Below are 21213 nucleotides of genomic sequence, written 5' to 3' on the forward strand. Positions count from 1 at the left end.
ACCTGACTTGGCAGTCACTGAATCTAAGTACGTATTGTATTCTATTTCCCATTCACTCCTTATTGATGAAAGTTCAAGGCTAAACATGAAGGACACAGCAAAAACAAAAAACATTGTAAATTTTGTATGAAATGAATTCCCTGTTGTCCACTTTTTAATGGTGCAAATCACTGTCTTTCTTTACAATAATACACCAACTCGAATTTCATTGTTTGCCATATCTGAAAATTTTGCATATTTTCTGGCTTGGCAATCTAGCCTCTAAAACATGGTAAATGATATATTTTACGTGTTGACTTTAATAATTCAGTTAATAGGAATGAATGGTTGCAAAAAAAGGCACACAAAAAAGGATCTTTCTGTGTCTTGGTAAAAAGAATTCACTGCAAGTTGAACGACATTCAATTTCCCTCAGGCTTCCAATCTCTGGTGTTGGTGCCCATAACTATCATTGTATCAGCAATCTGCTCGCTGCCCTTATTCCCGGTAGGAATCGAAGCGGCGGAGCTCGTCTACTCGCCTTGGCAGTGTTATGAATCGGTTTTTTGTCGTTCCGCTCGCTTCCCTGTTGCTCGGAAGTTATGGCGGAAGTTGTTCGCTGACTGGAATTCAATCGCTCGGAGTCGAGCGGAGGTAATGCTGCTGTACCTGTAAACGCTAATTTCTGAGGTAAAAACCGGGTTTTATTCCGTTTTGAAGCCAATGTTTAATTCCTAAACCCAACGGTACATAAAATGTCGGCGCGCATCGCGCTGTCAAGCGAACGAACCCGCGGCCTAACGTTTATTCACTATTATCTTATGAGGGAGGAGGGGGAGGGTTCGTTTTACAAATCTACCTGCTTCGGGGACTATTTCAGCAAACTTTGTTTGCTTTGTTTTACGTTTTTTCGCTGCAAAAAAAATATAAAACGAGAAATGCAATGCTAAAATTGCCTGCTTTTCGAGACGTTTGTCTCCTTTTCTCAGTCAACCGCACCTGCTACGGGAAGTCCCGCCTGTCCTTCGTGATCATTGGCGCCTCAGGGGAATTTACGCTCACTGATTGGACGACCGTCCTGTCGATCATCCAAGGGGCGGGACGGTTGGCGCAGTTAAGTGTGAGTTTGCAATAGGTTCATAATCAAGGGAATGTGAATCCAATTTGGTGGAAAGAGAGGTTTCGGCTCCAGTGGGATTAAAGGTGTTGTATTGCAGCAGGCGAAATCCCCCCGAGGAGGTTGCTGATGTCCTATTATGGTTCTGAGTCCTGTAGCTAGTGAGTGTTGCAGGTGTGCTGTTAGTCAGGAGGATTCCCCCCTCAGAGAAGTTAAAGCCAGCTGCAGTATTTGGTGTGATCTCTGTTTATTCCACGGTCATTTGTTCAAACTGGATATAAAATCCATTTGATGAAGCGATTTGTGGTATTTAATACTTCACGTATTTATTTCCCTCCCACCCTACCGCCGCCACCGTTATTGAAGTGTCTGGAATGAGGCCTTTTGTGTGACAACAGTCCTCGCCTGTTGACGATTCAATTTTAAAATCCATTGTAGAATGGAATCAGAATTGGACTGGTGAATGCAATTTAGGAGATTGCACATCCACGTCCTAAATAGTGACAGTATTATCTGCAGAATGTGAACGAACATGTATGATTGCAAGTCTGATATACTGGTCACACCAGTGTAAAAGATGAATCCCCATATGTCCGGGATAGTTCTGAATACATTGTGTGAAGATGTGGCTTGCATACTGCAACTGCATTATATGATAAATATGCTGACCAGAATTTGTATGCCGTGAGAGTAATGGGAAGCAATGGGAATATAGTCTTCTGATATTTAAGCAGAAGTAATAGAATTATTAAATCAATCCTGACTTCATTTTCCTAAAATGTGACCATGCTTGCCTGATGACTAAATAGCTCTTTATTTTTGATATTATTTGAATATCAATCTGGTTAAATACTATTATTGTAGCTTGCAATAGTAGAAGGAGCAAAAATGACCATTGAGCACATTCTGTCAATTGTGGTAGCTGTGAGATCAGGTGCTGAGTGAGGCATGTGCCTCCATCGCAAATTATTTACTTTCCCTAAGTCTTTAAAAGTTCTGTGCCATTTATACTGCACACCATTTGAGTTGCAGGTGTGAGAGTTCTTCAAATATAGTTGAAAAATAAATGGCCCACCCATCTACATCATGAAGCGTTGCCTAGGTAATAGGGCTTCTAGACTCTGCCAGTGCCACTATATAATTTACTGTTTGGTGGTGTGAAAAAAGACCCAAGTTGATTGATTTCTAACGGTTAAATAACTTTCCCTTGCCTGTACCTTAACCTCAGAGCTGCCACCTCCTTTTGCCTGACTCAGATCAAAAATATATCATTTATAAATTGATGAACAAAGCAAGGTTGCTGTCGTGCTGGAAAAAAAATCCCCTGTTGGGTTCACAATAAATGCATTTCTTCTCCCAACCATAGGGAAGGTATTAAAATGGTGCTAGGTGTCTTGTTCTTTACTGTAGCTGCCAGAAATTTGAAAAAGAGCAGTGCAAAGCTTAGATCGGCTCCATGGATAGAAGCAATGATTAGTGGCTGGGCGTTGTGACATGACCTTTATATAATGCTGCAGTGAGCATGTATTAACTGTTACAAAAATCTTACAAGATGGTGACTTTGGGAGTGCTGTGTTATGTCCCTATATAACTACTTCTTATATTGGTGTGTTGTAAAGTCCCTTGTAACAATGTTGGAAAATTTCACTGATGTTTTGGAGATTTGGGGTATAATATTTTCATCTTGTTTCTGAAACAGTTTGCTTCTTTACAAAGTATATTGGCTGCATTCGAACCTCTACTCCGAACATGTGTTATTAAATGGCTGAAGGCACTGCATGATGCAAAGGATGTGGATCCTGGCAATAGTACTGAAGACTTGTGCTCCAGAACTGGCTGTGCCCCTAGCTAAGTTGTTCCAGTACAACTACAGCACAGGCTTCTACCTGACAATGTGGAAAATTGTCTGGGTATGTCCTTGTCAGGAAGATATAATAATGCTCATAATGTTATTGGAATTTATTGTAAAGTAGAGTAATAGTGGGGTCTGTCTCTGTGTTAATTGAATTAAAGGCAGCTGGTCTGAAGGCTTTGATGTATTAGAAGATGAGCTAGGTTTGAAATATTAAGTGGGTAGACATAGGTGTAAAGGGAACATTTGTAAATAAACCAGACTAGCTTGAATTCAAAAGGGGGTGTGAAATGTTTCACCTAGCCAGGAGAAGTTCAGAAACTGTGTTTATTTTTTCCCAAAGATTACTGGTAAAATTGGTAACTATGGGAGATTTTTATTATCAGAGAGGCAAAGTCCAAAGACATAGTGAAACAATAAGACTTTGCGTTCAAAGGGGAAAATATGTATAAAGGAGCGAAGGTTGTGTGTAAGGGCAGGCATTCTAAGATCTAACAAGTGTGAAACCCTCTAGCATCTAAGCCTCATGCTGCTGTCCACAAAGAACTGAAGTGAAGAAAACTCAATTTGAATTTGACTGGTTCAGGGTATTGTGTGTCACTTTGCCTGGGTCTTTTAAAATCTGTGTGTTTTACTGTTGCCTTAATGAAAGTGTAACTGGAAGTTAGATTAACTCGGGGATTTAGAAGTTATTATAGTAATAATTTGTAGATCTATGTGTGTGCTTTAAATCATTTCTTCTATTAAAGGTTTAATTTAGTTTTGTAAGAAACCTATAGGACTTGGTCTTATTACTACTGAATTCAAGGCATGCATCTTGAAATTTATACAAATTGCAAAACAGTTGTGGCAGTTGCTTCAAGTTTCCCTTTGGGATTTGAGCAGCTCAGCATTTACCATCGGCTGTGCCATAACAGCCCTGTCCACAAAAAGCAGGACAGTTACCGCTCAATCAGCCACCTCTTGATCATCAGCAAAGTGATGGAAGATGTTGTCGACAGTGCTATCAAGCGGCACTTGCCCAGCATCAATCTTTTCACCGAGGCTCAGTTTGAGTTCCGTCAGGGCCACTCGGCTTCTGACCTCATTACAGCCTTGGTCCAAACATGGACAAAAGAGCTGAACTCCCGAGGTGAGAGTGACTGTCCTTGACATCAAGGCAGCATTTGACCACATGTGGCATCAAGGAGTCCTAGCAAAACTAGAGTCAATGGGAAAACTCTCCACTAGTTGGTGTCATACCTAGCAAAAGGAAGATGGTTGTAGTTGTTGGATGTCCATCATCTCAGTTCCAGGACATCACTACCTAGGGTAGCCTCCTAGGCCTAACCATCTTCAGCTGCTTCATCAATGACCTTCCTTCCATCATAAGGTCAGATGTGTGGGGATGTTTGCTGATGATTGAACACTGCTCAGCACCATTCGCAACTCCTTGGACACTGAAACAGTCCATGTCCATATGTAGCAAGACCTGGCTTGGGCTGCTGACAAGCGGCAAGTAACATTCATGCTGCACAAGTGCCAGGCAATGACCATCTCCAATAAGGGATGATTTAACTATTTCCCCTTGACATTCAGTGGCATTACCATCACTGAATCCCCCATTATCCACATCCCAGGGGGTCACCATTGACCAGAAACTGAACTGGAGCAGCCATGTAAGTGGCTACAATAGTAAGTCAGAGGCTGGCAATCCTGGGATTTTTTCCCACCCCACCACGTCTGTCAACTATCTACAAGGCACAAGCCAGCAGTGTGAAGGAATACCCTCCACTTGCCTGGATGAATGCAGCTCCAATAACACTCAAGCTCAACACCATCCAGGACAAAAGAGCTCACTCGATTGGCTGCTCACCCACCACCACCACCACCGCATTCACTCCTTCCATCACTGGTGCACACTGGCAGCAGTGTGTACCATCTACAAGATCCACTGCAGCAACACTCCAAGCCTACTTTTGACAGAATCTTCCAAACCTCCTCCTACCATCTAGAAGGGCAACAGTTGACAAATGGAAACACGACCATCTGCAAGCCCCAGTTTACATTCACATCCAGCCAGCTAGCTCTATGTACTGGTCTGCATTGTGTGTAGGAGCAGCAATTTGATAATTTGCCACAACGATATTCCTGTTTTTCCTTCATACGTGGGTGTCGCTGGCTAGGCCAGTATTTATTGCCCATCCCTAATTGCCCTTGAAGATGGTGGTGAGCCGACCTCTTGAACCGCTGCAGTCCATGTGGCGTAAGCACACCCACAGTGCCGTGAGGTAGGGGGTTCCAGGATTTTGATCCAGTGACAGTGAAGGAACAGCGATATATTTCCAAGTCAGGATGGGTTGTGGCTTAATGGGGAACTTGCAGGTGACGCTGTTCCCATGCATCTGCTGCCCTTGTTCTTCTAGGTGGTAGAGGTCACAGGTTTGGAAGGTGCTGTCGAAAGAGGCTTGGGGAGTTGCTGCAGTGCATCCTGTAGATGATGCACACTGCTGTCACTGTGTGTCGGTGGTGAAGGGAGTGAATATTTATTGTAGTGGATGGGGTGCCAATCAAGTGGGCTGTATTGTCCTGTATGGTGTCGAGCTTCTTGTGTTGTTGGAGCTCCGCTGTTGCCAAGGGACAAGGTACACCATTTCACAGACTAAGTCTAGGGTTACGGCAGGACTGTGTATGTTATATAAATGCCAATAAAACTCTCTAAAAACTGCAAAGTCAATGTTTATGTGCCTGTATTGGATTGGTAATGTGAGGTGCTCGTGTTGCACAGAGCTCAAACTTTCTGCTAATGAATTACTTTTCTTTTTGTCTTTCTACTAGTTTCTGTTGCCCTGGTCATTCTGATTTGGGTTTTTAATCTGTAAATTAATGCAGCTTGGTGGATTGGAAGTTGAGAGCACGTGTATTCTTCATGTGCAGTAGGGTTAGAATGGGTGTGTTGAGGGGTGGGAGCTAATTTGACCTGGTTGTGCAGATGAAATTCACACTCCATTTTAAAGTTATACACTTTATTCTTTTCGTATATTTGCACAATTTTCTATGTCCATATCTCGACAAACTTGTCATGCTGAAGTTGCACCCTCCTGTCGATGGTACACTACAGCATCTCCATTGGTGATGTGGTGTAATTAGTGTGGTAAGTTTACATATGGCTATATTTATAATGAAAATTGCCTAAGAACAGGAAAAACAGTGTGTCCAGGTATAATTTTTAATACACAGTTTATGCAACTGGAAAGGAGAATTTATTATTGACCATGAATATCATTTGAAATTTATTGCATTTATTTTAATTTTTCAAAATTCCCTAGATTCTGGAAGGGTCGTCTCAGATTGAAAAATAGCAAATGTAATTCCTCTATTCAATAAAGGTGGGAGGCAAAGCAGGAAACTACAGACCAGTTAGCTTAACATCTGTAATGGGGATGTGGGAATCTATTATTAAAGAAGTTATAGCAGGGCACTTGGAAAACCTTAATGCAATCAGGCAGAGTCAGTATGGTTTTGTGAAAGGGAAATCGTGTTTGACTAATTTACTAGAGTTCTTTGAGGAAATAACCAGCAATGTGGGTAAAGGGGAACCTGTGGATGTGGTGTACTTGGATTTTCAGATTTGACAAGGTGCTACATCAAAGACTACTGCACAAAGTCAGAGCTCATGGTGTAGGGGATGACATATTATCATGAATAGAGGATTGGTTAGCTAACAGGAAAAAGAGTGTGTGCCTAAATGAGTCATTTTCGGGTTAGTAAGGTGTAATGAGTAGAATGCCACGGATCAGTGCTGGGGCCTCATCTATTTCCAATCTACATCAATGATTTGGATGAAGGGACTGAATGTATGGTTGCTAAACCATACACAAAGATAGATGGGAAAGTAACTTGTGAAGAGGTCATAAGGAGTCTGCAAAAGGATATAAATATGTTAAGTGAGTGTGCAAAAATGTGGCAGATGAAGTATAATGTGGGGAAAGTGTTAACTTGTCCACTTTTGGCAGGAAGAATAGAAAAGCAGCATGTTATTTATGGAGAGATACTGCAGAACACTGCAGTACAGAGGGATCTGGATGTCCTGGTACATGAATCACAAAAAGTTAGTAAACAGGTACTGCAAGTAATTAGGAAGGCAAATGGAGTGTTGTCGTTTATTGCAAGTGGAATGGAATATAAAAAGAGATATTTTGCTACAATTGTACAGGGTATTGGTGAGACCACATCTGGAATGCTGTGTACAGTTTTGGTCTCCTTATTTAGGAAAGGATATAATTGCATTAAAATCAGTTCAGAGAAGAAAGGGTTATCGTGTGAGGGAAGGTTGGGCCTGTATCCATTGGAATTTAGAAGAATAAGAGATGATCTTATTGAAACAAATAAGATTCTGAGGGGGCTTGACAGAGTGGATGCTGAAAGTATGTTTTTCTCCTTGTGGGAGAGACCAGAACTAGGGGACGCAGTTTAAAAAAAGGGGCTTCTCATTTAAGAGGGAGATGAGAATGAGGGTCGTGAGTCTGTGGAACTCCCTTCCCCAGAGGGTGGTAGAGGCAGAGTCATTGAATGTTTTTAAGGCAGAGGTAGATAGATTCTTGACTAACAAGGGAATCAAAGGGTATCAGGGGTATGTAGGATAATGGCATTGAGGCCACAATCAGATCAGCCATGACCTTATTGAATGGCAGAGCAGGCTTGAGGGGCCGAATGGCCTGCTGCTCCTAATTCTATGCTTGTATTAAAATTGGTGATATTTTTTAAACCTATCAATTACCTTATATCTTGATCTGCAGTATATTAGAATTTTTTTTTGAAAGGCATTAACTAAAAACATTACGTACAATATCAGTTTTTTCAGATTTCCAGCATTTTTAAATTTACTTTACTGCCACTTCTACTCCTGGAATGCCCACCTTGAAATTCTGCTCTTCTTTGGCCTAAATTTGTTACTTTTTTACCCCCTTGTCACCTTCATTGCTGTCTGTCTCCCTTGTTGTGTTTAATCACATATTAACGAAAACACACCTAACAGCCACATCAAACAGCAAAGCCTTTGGAGCAGATTGAATCACTGCTGAAATTCTGAAACACGGCAGCACAACCACTTATCCTTCATCCGGGAAGAGGATGCATGCTGGGTGACCTCATGGACGCTGTGATCATGATTAAGGGCAGCAAGTCCAATTGCCTCCTTCCAGTGGCCATAGGGCATCTTCCAAAGTTGCAGTGCAATTTTTGCTCATGAAGAGGCACCGCAGACATAATCTTCACTGCGCAGCAAATTCAAGAAAATGCAAAGAATAGCATTGGCTCACCAAAAGGTTTTGAGTCACCTGCGAAGGCTTATGGACTATCCTCGGATTTGGCTGCCCTCAGACATTTGTCACCATCCTCTGCCTCCTCAACGATGACATGCAAGCTGTGATCCTCACCACCCTAAACCCTATCTCAATGAAAACTGGGGTCAAACAAGGCTGTGCCATCGCACCAACCCTCTTCTCCATTTCCTCACTGCAATATTGCACTTCACCCCCAGCACACTGCCCACAGTCGTGGAGATAATTTATAGAACAGATGGGAAACTATTCAACTTAAGCTGCCTTAAATCCAAAACCAAGTCACTCCAACCTCAATCATTGAGCTTGAGTAAACAGATGACACTTTGTGTGCATACTTACTCAGAAACTAAGCTCCAAGTCATTGTCAACGACTGCTCTGAAACTTGAGAGAAAATGGGCCATTCCAACACCTGGAAAACTAAGGTCCTCTTCCAACCAGTTCCCACAGCACAACACAGACACCCCCCACCCCCCAAATCAATAAAGATCAGTAGTGAGATGCTGGAAAATGTGAACCATTTTCCATATCTTGGGAGCATCCTCGATGACGGCTGGCATCGACAACTAAATTCATCATCGCCTCTAATGTATCAGCTCAACCTTTGGCCGACTGAGGCGAAGAGTATATGAGGAACAGGATCTCAAACCCAAGACTAAGGTCATGGCTTACCAGGCAGCAGTGGTCCCATGTACTTTGGAGACTTGGACAGCCTACAAGCAGGCACCTCAAGCCACTGGAGAACTACTACCAGTGGTGTGTTCGCAAGATCCTCCAAATATGGTGGCAAGAAAGGCAGCCCAACAGCAGTGTCCTCTCCCAAGCTGCCATGCTCAGCATTGAGGTGCTAATCACTCAAACAGCTCTGCTGGCTGGAAGATGTAATTCGTATGCCTGACACAAGTCCCCCTGAAGCATCTGCTCTACTCAGAATTTGGTTTCAGCAGGAGACTCCCAGGGGGACAGTGGAAACTCTTCAGCGATGTCCTCAAAGCATCCCTGAAGAGATCAAGCATCCCTGCCAACGCATGGGAGTCCCTGGCCTGTGACTGATCAAAATGGAGAAGGTTTGTTTGGGAAGGCAATCTAGCACATTGAGAAACTTCAGCAACACGCAGAGATGAAATTGAGGCATCGGAGAGAACGCACAAATGTCCAAACAATTCATCCACCCAACCTTTTCAAGCACAACCTGCTCTCTATGTGACAGATTGCGCATTGGACTTATCAGCCATCTCAGAACCCATCAAACTGGAGTGGAAGCTGTTCACCCTCCATCCTGAGAAACTGCCTAAAAAGGGAGAAGATTACAGCCACAACTCTCTCAAGTGTTTCCAGCATTTACCATATTTCTACCACTTTCTCATGGTTCCTTTGTGTCCTCTATTCAAAATGTTATCAAAACGATTATAGTGCTTTTGGTAGACTGCTGTGATACTTGGCAACAGCAACCATGAAGTTTGCTCAAAATTCTCATCGTAATGGGTTTATTTTGTACCAGTTTTTATTGTGCTAATGGCATACAGTTGACTTCAGTGAAACTTGATCAAAGCATGCAATTCCAATAGAACAAAGTACTTGCCTTGCACTCTCATTGTATAGAATTCCAATGGCCCAAAGCACTTCCCATTCTTTCCCATTGTATAAAACTCCTGATCCATGCATAAAATGTTTCTTTCCCTGCACCCCCCGCCCCTCCAAAAACCCAGTTTTCTGATTCTGGAAGCTCAGTGTCACTATTTTCCCCAGAAACATTTTAAAAGCCTGTCAGTTTTTGTGGTATTTTTGTTTGAATTGTGAATGATTAAATGGACTGTAGTGCACAGACTTGCAAGCTATTATCTTAATTTTATCTGGAATTCCTGATCTAAACATAACACTTCTCTGCAAATTGGCTACGTACTTAAGTGGATTCATCTGTAGTACAGTGGAGTTTCATTACATAGATGGATCTATTGGAACGCAGTTTGCAGTCCTGCCCTATGCATGCCTGTCTTTCCCAGCAAATAGATCAGTGCCATCTGCATGCCTAAGTGAGGGAGCAAGGAACGTAGTGAATTTTAAAGTTTAACAGGTTTTTTAAGAACACAACTCGCATTTATATAGTGCTTTTAATGTAGAAAAATGACGCAATGTGTCCTAAGCTCAAGCTGCTTCATCAATGCTCCATCATAAGGTCAGAAGTGGGGATATTAGCTGATGATTGCATAATGTTCAACACCATTCATGCCTCCTCAGATACTGAATTAGTCAATGTCCAAATGCAGCAAGACCTGGACAATATCCAAACTTGGGCTGACAAGTGGCAAGTAACATTCGTGCCACACAAGTGCCAGGCAATGACCATCTCCAACAAGAGAGAATCTGACCATTTCCCCTTGACATCCAATGGCATTACCATCACGGAATCCCCCACTATCAACATCATGGGAGGTTACCATTGACCAGGAACTGAACTGGACTAGCCGTATAAATTCTGTGGCTACAAGGGCAGGTCAGAGGCTAGGAATCCCGTGGCGAGTAACTCCCCTCCTGACTCCCCAAAGCCTGTCCACCATCTGCAAGACACACAAGTCAGGAGTGTGGTGGAATACTCTCCACTTACCTGGATGAGTGAAGCTTCAACACTTAAGCTTAACACCATCCAAGACACAGCAACCTGCTTGATTGGCACCTTATCCACAAACATTCACTCCCTCCACCACTGACCATCTAGAAGGACGGAGGCAGCAGATACATCGGAACACCCCCACCTGGAATTTCCCCTCCAAGTCACACACCATCCCTACAAATATCAACGTTCATTCACTGTCGCTGGATCAAAAATCCTGGAACTCCTTCCCTAACAGCATTGTGGGTGTCCTACACCACATAGACTGCAGTGGTTCAAGTGGGTAGCTCACCACCACCTTCTCAAGGGCATTTAGGGATGGGCAATAAATGCTGCCTAGCCAGCGATGCTCCTATCCCATGAATGAATAAAAATGGACACTGAGCCAAAGATGACAAAATTGGGGAGAGGGAAGATGTGAGTTTTAAGGAATATCAGAGGAGGGGAGGGAGCTGCAGAGGGGTCTATGGAGGGTCTTCAGAGAGTGGGGCCTAAACAGCTGAAGGCAGAGTTGAAGGTGAAAGGTCTCTGTGATGGGGAAAATAACATCAGAAACTCAGTTCTGAATCGAATTGGATGTTAAGGTTGCAGCCCAAGACGAGCCTCCCTTTCCGAAAACCCTGGGCATGTTGCTTCCAAAATCTTTGCCCACCTTCCCCACAGATTCATGCTTGAATTTCTCCCATCAAGTTTTGCTCTACCATGGCAATGGAACAGTTGTAGTCAAATAGCATCCTCTAACTTTCCCTCATTGTAATCTTTGACTTCTCTCAGCCTTTGACAGGGTCGATCATCTCATACTCTTCCAAACCCCCTCTGCAGTTATGCAAATCATTTGTTTTGTGTTCTGGGATGTGGACGTTGCTGACAAGGCCAACATTTGCTTATCTCTTGAGAACAGTTAAGGGTCAACCACATTGCTGTGGGCCTGGAGTCACATGTAGGATAGACCAGGTAAGGATGGAAGATTCCCTTCCCGAAAGGACATTAGTGAGTCAGGTGGATTTTTATGACTATCATTGATAGTTGTCATGGTTGCCATACTGAGACTAGCTTTCAATTCCAGATTTAAAAAAAAAATATTTGAATTTAAATTCCACCAGCTGCTGTGGTAGGGTTTTAACCATGGTCCCCAGCTTATTAGCCTGGTCCTCTGGATTATTAGTCCAGTGACATTATCACTATGCCACCATCTCCCCTGTGAGATAAATTGAGTGGGATTGTTCTTGCTGGTTTCCACTCTTGCCTATCAAAAATGTAGCCAGACCATCTCCAGCAATGATTCCTATTTCCACCTTTTGGAGTCCTTAGCCCTCTCCTCTTCCTCATCTATGTGCAGTCCCCTTACCAACACTATCTGAAGACATGCAGACAGCTTCCACAAATACACTGAAATCACCCAATTCTTACCACTCAACCATCCCTTTCAACCGCTCCTCTTGCTTATCTGATATTCAGTCTTGGATGCCCCCCAATTTCCTCCAGTTAACTATTGGGAATATCAAAGAATTCATTGTCAGCGCCCAACACAACCTCTCTACCCTAGCCAACAATTTAACTCCTCACTACTGTCATTGGTTGTAACTTCATCCTGTTCAACTCAGAACCGAGTTTCTTACCTGTTATCATCTTCATTGCAAGCACCCAGTTCTACCTCCACCTCTGCCTTTGGCTGTTTAGGCCTCACTCTGGAATTCCCTCCTGAGTAAGTAAGTGCTCACTGCAGCATTATATGACTGTGACAAGGATCTTACAAGATGGCTACTTTGGGAGTGCTGGATTATATCCCTATGTAACTGTTTCTTGTATTGATGTGATGTACGGTCTTTCGTAACAAGGCTGAAAATTTCTCTGACATATTGGAGATATTAGTTTATAATATTTTCGTGTTCCTGAATGTTTTGCTTCTTTGCAAGTATTTTGGCTGCATAATGATCTTTGTACCCCTTGCAGTCGAGTGTTTTTCCAAATGTTGGGGTGAGAGTGATTGGTGATCAAAGTTGGCAGCAGTGAAAGGAAGGATTTTTTCCAGATATGGTTATGATTGTTTCAACTTGATTTAGTCAAAGGGCTGATTACCAGTTTACATTCGCATGCAGCCAGCTAGCTCTGGATACTGCAGGAGCAGCAAATTGATGACCATTTGCCACATTGATATCTCTGTTGCCAAGTGACAAGGCACAGCATTTCACAGACTAAGTCTAGGGTTACGCCAGGACAATATGTATATTATATAATTGCTGATAAAACACTGAAGCTGCATAGTCTATGTTTTTGTACCTGTATTGCATTGGTAATGTAAGGTGTTCATGTTGCATGGAGCTCAAACTTAGTGCTAATGAATTATGTTTCATGTGTTTCTACGAGTCTCTGTTGCCTGGTCATTCTGATTTAGATTTTTAATGTATAAATCAATCTAGCACGGTGGATTAGAAGTTGAGACCATATGTATTCTTCGTGTGCGGTAGGGTTAGAGTGGGCATGTTGGGGGGTGGGGGGCGGGGCTAATTTGACCTGGGTAACAGATGAAATTCATTCTCCATATTAAAGTGATACATTCTGTTCATATTTCCATATCTTATGAGAGAGTTTCTGTCTGTGCTCTTTTTTTTTGGATTGGTCGATAAGTTGAATTCATGGGTGGAGCAAGTGTACAGCAAAGAGATAAGGTCCACAGTGGATATGTTCAAGGTTTTCACGAATACTGAAAGGTGAGTTAGACATGCACTCGTGAGACTTAATATAAAATTAAATTAGACTGAGGTAAAATTTAATCAAAGTAAAACACTGCGGATGCTAGAAATCTGAAATAAAAGCTGAAAGTGCTGAGAAAAACCCAGCTGGTCTGGCAGCATCTGTGGAGCAAGAACCAAGAGTTAACGTTTCGAGTTGAATGATTTAGACAAGAAGGGACTCTTCAGAATATGTCCACATCTTGATAAGCTTGTCACACTGTAATTACACCCTAGGGAGCCTGAATGGTATAGTTTGCGCACTGTGGCAAAAGGTCATCAAATTGCTGCCTCTGAGCCATATGGTCCCGGGTTTGAGTCCCACTCCAGGACTTGGTTACAGAAGAACCCAGCCACTGGTGCAGGTATATTTGCATGTATTGGTGCCGATCCCCAGCCCAGAGAAATGGGGAGCACTAGTGGCAGGAAGGGCATCCAGCTGTAAAGCCACCCACTAAATCAAAAATATGATTGTTAGTATGAAGGCTGATCAACTAGCATTGTGGCGACTCTATGTAACATGGGAAAAGCCGAAAGAAGAACCAAGCAATCTGTAGCTTACCCTCGTGTCGTTGGTGCGCTGCAGCACCTCCATGGCGAGGCGTAATTACGATGTTGTAAGTTTACATAGGCAGTTTCCATTATAAATATGGCCATAGGAGTTTCTATATCATAGAATTGGTTACAGCACAGAATGAGGCCATTCAGCCCACCGTGCCTGTGCCAACTCTCTGAAAGAGCAACTCATCTTGTCCCACTCCTCCTGCGTTTCCTCGTAGCCCTGCAATTTTTTTCTCTTCAGCTAAATATCTAATTGTCTTTTGAAACTACCTCCACCACACTTGGGGACTACATTTCAGATCCTCAACACTTGCTGTATTTTTAATTCATTCACAGGATGTGGGCATCGCTGACTAGGTCAGCATTTATTACTCATCCCTAATTGCCCTTGAAGGTGGTGGTGAACTGCCTTCTTGAGCTGCTGCAGTCCATGTGGTGTAGGTACACCTACAGTGGTGCTGGGGAGGGAGTTCCAAGATTTTGACCCAGTGACAATGAAGGAACGGTGATATATTTCCAAGTCAGGATGGTGAATGATTTGGAGGGGAACTTCCAGGTGATGGTGTTCCCATGTGCCTGCTGCCCTGTCCTTCTAGATGGTAGTGGTCGCAGATTTGGAAGCTGCTGTCTAAGGAGCCATGGTGAGTTCCTGCGGTGCATCTTGTAGATGGTACACACTGCTGCCACTGTGCGTCGGTGGTGGAGGGAGTGCCAATCAAGCGGGTTGCTTTGTCCTGGGTGGTGTCATGCTTCTTGTGTTGTTGGAGCTGTACTCATCCAGCGAGTGGAGAGTATTCTATCATGCTCCTGACTTGTGCCTTGTAGATGATGGACAGGCTTTGGGGAGTCAGGAGGTGAGTTATACGTTGCAGGATTCCTAGCCTCTGACCTGCTCTTGTAGCCATAGTATTTGTTTGGCTAGTGCAGTTCAGTTTCTGATCAATAGTAATCCCCAGGATGATAGTGGGAGATTCAGTGATGGCAATGTCATTGAATGCCAAGGGGCGATAGTTAGACACTCTCCTGTTGGAGATGAACATTGCGTGACACTTGTGTGGTGCGAATGTTACTTGTCACTTGTCAGCCCAAGCCTGGATATTGTCCAGGTCTTGCTGCATTTGGACATCCACTGCTTCAGTATCTGAAGAGTCACCAATGGTGCTGAACATTGTGCCATCATCAGCGAACATCCCCACTTCTGACCTTATGATGGAAGGAAGGTTATTGGTGAAGCAGCTGAAGATGGTTGGGCCTGGGGCACTAACTAGCCTGAGGAACTCCTACAGTGATGTCCTGGAACTGAGATGATGATTGACCTCCAACAGCCACACCATCTTCCTTTGTGCTAGGTACGATTCCAACCAGTGGACAGTTTCCTCCTTGATTCCCATTGACTCCAGTTTTGCTAGGCCTCCTTGATGCCACACTTGGTCAAATGCTGCTTTGATGTCAAGGGCAGTCACCTCATCTCACCTTTAGAGTTCATCTCTTTTGGCCATGTTTGAACCCAGGCTGTAATGAGGCCAGGAGCTGAGTGGCCCTGGCAGAACCTAAACTGAGCGTCAGTGAGCAGGTTATTGCTAGGCAAGTGCCGCTTGAAAACGCTGATGACCCCTTCCATCACTTTTCTGGTGATCGAGAGTAGACTGGTGGGGTGGTAATTGACCGGTTTGGAGTTGTCCTGTTTTTTGTGTACGGGACATATCTGTGTTATGATATGACGAATGGTAATTGCCAGGCTGGCTAAATCCCAAAGGGAAACTTGGTCAACCTATCATAACGATTTGCAATTCGTATTTATTATGAGAAGGTATGTGTGCTGAAGTCCGAAATAAAGATTCCACGACCACGTTTGGCGATTTTAAAATAAGTTAAAATATTTATTAAAAGAAAACTTAAACACACAAGATTACAGTTACACAGTTAAATTTAGTGTTATAACATTTCCCAAAAGATATCTACTTAGCTAGATTCACAGACACCTTTTTCCAGGCAACAGTCCTTATGGATTATTAATTTATAAGCATCCAGTAATATTACTGCAAGGCACCCAGTGTTGCTATAGGGAAGGCATTTCATAAGCTTCTGCCTCTGCCTCTCACCTTTAAACCCATTGTTTTTAACTTTCTTTTGAAAGTTACCTTTCCCAGAATCTCAATCTTTCATGTTGTCTTAATGACCACTACTTTTGGGGAAAAATGAACTACTTAACTTTGCTTTATTTATTTATGATCTTTGCCAGTTGTAAAAATTCCTTTTTTCTCTCTCTGAAATTCAATAGCAAAAAAACCACTCTTCATTTCTCTCCTAATGCAAATTCCAATTCATGCTGTATCTACTGGTATCCCATCTTAACTCACTCATCTCCACTTCAAAAATGCTTGCTTTACACCTAACCTTTTGATGATGTAAGCCTTGCAGTCTGACTGTCTTCAGTCTAACTAAATTAGTCGCCCACTCACACACAGCCCCCACAAGCCTGCTTCACAATGTCTCAATAATAATGGAAAAAATGATATTTTCTTTACACCTGGGCAATTTTCCACATTGCCGGGTAGATGCCAGTAGCTGTACTAGAGCACCTTGGCTAGGGATGTGGCAAGTTCTGGAGCACAAGTTTTCAGTAGTATTGCCAGAATATTGTCAGGGCCCATAGCAGTATCCGTTATCTTCAGCCGTTCCTTGATATTGAGTGGAGTGAATCGAATTGGCTAAAGACGGCACCTGTGATGCTGTGGGCCCCCGGAGGAGGCTGAGATGGATCATCCGCTTGGCACTTCTGGCTGAAGATTGTTGCAAATGGTTCAGCCCTATATTTTGCACTGATGTGCTGCCCCCCCCCGCCCCTCCCAAATCATTGAGTATGGGGATATTTGTGGAGCCTCCTCTTCCAGTGAGTTGTTTAATTGTCCACCACTCATGACTGGATGTGGCAGGACTGCAGAGCTTAGATCTGATCCGTTGGTTGTGGGATCACTTAGTTCTGTCTATCACCTATTGCTTATGCTGTTTAGCATGCAAGTAGTCCTGTGTTGTAGCTTCACCAAGTTGGCACCTCATTTTTAGTTATGTCTGGTGCTGCTCCTGGCATCCCCTCCTGCACTCTTCATTGAACCAGGGTTGATCCCCTGGCTAGGTGGCGATGGTAGAGTCGGGGATATGCCAGGCTGTATGGTTACAGATTGTGGTTCAGTACAGTTCTGCTGCTGATGGCCCACAGCGCCTCAAGGATGCTCAGTCTTGAGTTGCTAGGTCTGCTCAAATCTATCCCATTTAGCATGGTGGTAATCGCCATGCAACATGATGGAGGGTATCCTCAATGTGAAGATGGGACTTCGTCTCCACAACGACTGTGCAGCGGTTACTCCTACTGATTACTCCTACTGATACTGTCATGGATAGATGCATCTGTAGCAGGCAGGTTGGTGAGGTCGAGCTGTGACAGAAGTATAATAATTTTCATATTCTTCTGGTTTATTGTGAAGTAGGTTTATGGGGGTAAGTACAGCTGGACCTATCTGTGTGATTTAATTACATTTGGAGTCAAGTAGACTGCAAGCTTGGAATCATCAAAAAGCTAGGTGCTTGATATGCTAATGAGTAAACATGGGTGCTGGCTTAGCATGGAAGGCATGAACGGAATTTGCATTTTTAGGTAAATGAAGGGATTTAGATTTCAAAGGGATTTTAGTCTGTTTACAACTAGCCAGATAAGCAAGGCTAAGGAGTTTGTTTATTTTTCCCAAAGGTTACTGGCAACATGAAAATTTTTATATTATGAGAAAGAAACCATTTCAAAGGCATATAGAACAATAGAATTTACATATTAAAAAGAGAGAAACATATATAAAGGAGAATGAAAGGCAATGTGGGAGAGGGCCATGTAAGATCTAACAGGGGATGTGTGAAATAGCCTTAATGAAGCCTCCAGCCATGTGTGTATAAGTCTGCTGTAGGGGGAAAAGCCATTTGGAATTTGGACCCACTGTCAAGTGGGTATTATGTTAACTTGCTGGTTCTGTTTTAAATCTAAAATCTATTTTGGACTGTTGCCTTAAAAGGGGTGTAACTGGGTGTTGGGTTAATGAGGAATTTTAGGAGTCGCTTTGTCTTAAGTAATTATATTCTTATGTATGTGCTTGAAATCTTTTGTTAATAAATATTTTAATTTAATTTTTAAAATCGCTAAAGATCTTGGTGGACTCATTACTTCTGAATTCAGTGCACACATCTCATAATAAATACAAATAGCAAAACGGTTGTGATAGCACGACCAACTTCTGGATTTGGTCCGCCTGGCACACCTCATTTGTCACGTCGTAGCAGAAGTCAAGTATGTTTTTCCCTCTTGTTGGTTCCTCACCACCTGCTGCAGACCCAGTCTAGCAGCTATGTCCTTTAGGATCTGGCCAGCTCGGTCTGTAGTGGTGCTACTGAGCCACTTTTGGTGATGGACATTCAGGTCCCCCGCTCAGAGTTCATTTTGCACCCTTGCCACCCTCAGTGCTTTCTCCAAGTGGTATTCAACATGGAGGAGTACTGATTCATCAACTGAGATGGGGGCGGTACGTGGTAATCTGCAAGTTTCCTTGCCCATGTTTGACCTGATGTCATGAGACTTCGTGAGTCCTGGAGCCGATGTTGAGAACTCCCAGGGCAACTCCCTCCCGATTGTATACCACTGCCACCACCTCTGCTGGGCCTGTCCTGCTGGTGGGACAGGATGTACCCAGGGATTGTGATGGCGGTGTCTGGGAAATTATCTGTAAGGTATGATTCCGTGAGTATGACTGTCAGGCTGCTGCTTGACTAGCCCGTGAGACAGTGAGAGAGTTTTGGCATGAGGCCCCAGATGTTACTAAGAAGGACTTGACGGGGTTGACGGGCTGAGTTTGCTGTTGTCTTTTCCGGTGCCTAGGTCGATGCCAGGTGGTTCATCTGGTTTTATTCCTTTCAGACTTTGTAGCAGTTTGATAGGCCATTTCAGAGGGCAGTTAAGAATCAACCATGTTGCTGTAGGTCTGGAGACACCTGTAAGGCAGACCAGGTAAGGATGGCAGCTTTCCTTCCCTAAAGGACATTAGTGAACCAACAATCGACAATGGTTTCATGGTCATCATTAGAATTTTAATTCCAGATTTTTATTGAATTCAAATTTCATCTGCTGTGGTGAGATTCGAAGCCGGGTCTCCAGAATATTGCCCTGGGTCTCTGGATTACTAGTCCAGTGACAATGCCACTACGCCATCGACTCCCCTTATGGCGCCATTTTTTTTTGGCCAAACACCTTTTATTGGTGTCCTCTGGTTCTCCACCCTTCCAATAGAAGCAGTTTTTCCCTATCTACACTGTCCAGATCACTCCTGATTTGATAGAGGTGTTCAAAAGTCTCTTGATTTTCTGTTATTACAAATGTAATTTGAGTGTGGTGTGACCAACAAACATTTGAGGTTAAAGAGAATACATTTGAGTATTACTTGGCCTGAGAGGATTTTTTTTTTGTGTTGCAGTATGTGTATTCACACTGCAGCAATGAGTTGGATAAATGTGTTTTTATAAACTGTTTTGCATAGTTTTGTGGAGATTGGGTGTTCTATCTGGCAAACCTCTCTAAACATAGAAGCATAGAAAATAGGAGCAGGAGTAGGTCATTCAGCCCTTCGCGCCTGCTCTGCCATTCAGTATGATCATGGCTGACTCTCTATCTCAACACCATACTTCCGCTCTCTCTCCATACCCCTTGATGCCGTTAGAGCCTAGAAACCTATCCATTTCCTTTTTCAATATATTCAGTGACTTGTCCTCGACAGCCTTCTGTGGTAAAGAATACCATAGGTTCACCACCTTTTGAGGGAAGGAGGTCTGCCATCCTGAGTGGCCTACTCTGTATCCTGATACTGTGACCCCTTGTTCTAGACTGCCCAGCCAGAGGTAACATCATCCCTGCATCCAGTCTGTCCATCCCTGTCAGAATTTTATATGTTTCAATGGGATTCCCGCTAATTCTTCTAAACTCCAGTGAATACAGGCCTAGTCTGCCCACTCTCTCTTCATACGACAATCCTGCCATCCCAGGAATCAGTCTGCTGAACCTTCGCTGCACTCCCTCTATGGCAAGTATATCCTTTCTTAGGTAAGGAGACAAAAACTGCGCACAATACTCTAGGTGTGGTCTAAGGACACGTACAGCTGCAGTGAGACACCCTTGCTCCTGTACTCAGATACTCTTGCAATGAAGGCCAACATACCATTTGCCTTCTTAACTGCTTGCTGCACCTGCATGCTTGTTTTCAATGATTGGTGTATAAGGTCACCCAGGTCCCTTTGTACACCAACATTTCCCAATCTATCACCTTTAAATAATACTCTGCCATTCTGTTTTTCCTACCGAAGTGGATAACTTCACGCTTAGTCATGTTATACTGCATCTGCCATGTATTTGCCCACTCACTCAACTTGTCTAAATCGCCTTGAAGCCTCTTAACACCCTCCTCACCACTCACATTCCCACCAAGCTCGGTGTCATTAGCAAACTTGGTACTATTACATTTGGTTCCCTCATCCAAATCATTGATATATATTGTGAATAGCTGGGGCCCAAGCATTGATACCTGCACTACCCCACTAGTCACCCCCTGCCACTCCAAAAAAAAGACCCGTTTATTCTTAATGTTTCCTGTCTGCTAACCAATTCTCAATCCATGCTAATATATTGCCCCCAATCACATGTGCTTTAATTTTGCACACTAACCTCTTATGTGGGACTTTATCAAAAGCTTTCTGAAAATCCAAATACACCACATCCATTGGTTCTCCCTTATCTATTCTGCTAGCTACATCCTCAAAAAAACTCCAGTAGGTTTGTCAAACATGATTTTCCCTTTCATAAATCCATGTTGACTTTGTCTAATCCCATTGATATTTTCTAAATGTCCTGTTATCACATCCTTTATAATAGATTCTAGCATTTTCCCTACCAATATTAGGCTAATCGGTCTGTAATTCGCTGTTTTCTCCCTCCTTCCTTTTTGAAATAGTG

The 21213-nt window shown here is 43.1% G+C and overlaps 2 protein-coding genes across 8 annotated transcripts in view; both read left to right on the forward strand.

The window, feature by feature from the left end:
* The window catches only part of cdk2 (cyclin dependent kinase 2), a 434240-nt gene that overhangs the window by 176407 nt on the left and 236620 nt on the right, over positions 1–21213 (forward strand). The gene's annotated exons all lie outside the window — the stretch shown is intronic.
* Positions 463–21213, forward strand: part of ikzf4 (IKAROS family zinc finger 4) — a 160434-nt gene continuing 139683 nt past the window's right edge. For 2 of the 7 annotated variants that reach the window (XM_078534572.1, XM_078534574.1), the window contains exon 1: positions 517–669. The gene's annotated coding sequence lies outside the window, so the exon portion shown is untranslated. Of the gene's footprint in view, positions 670–21213 lie in introns of all 7 variants that reach the window. The other 5 variants (XM_078534575.1, XM_078534576.1, XM_078534577.1 and 2 more) reach the window with 4 other exon arrangements.

Source organism: Cetorhinus maximus, chromosome X, assembly GCF_964194155.1.
Source record: "Cetorhinus maximus chromosome X, sCetMax3.hap1.1, whole genome shotgun sequence".
NCBI lineage: Eukaryota > Metazoa > Chordata > Chondrichthyes > Lamniformes > Cetorhinidae > Cetorhinus > Cetorhinus maximus.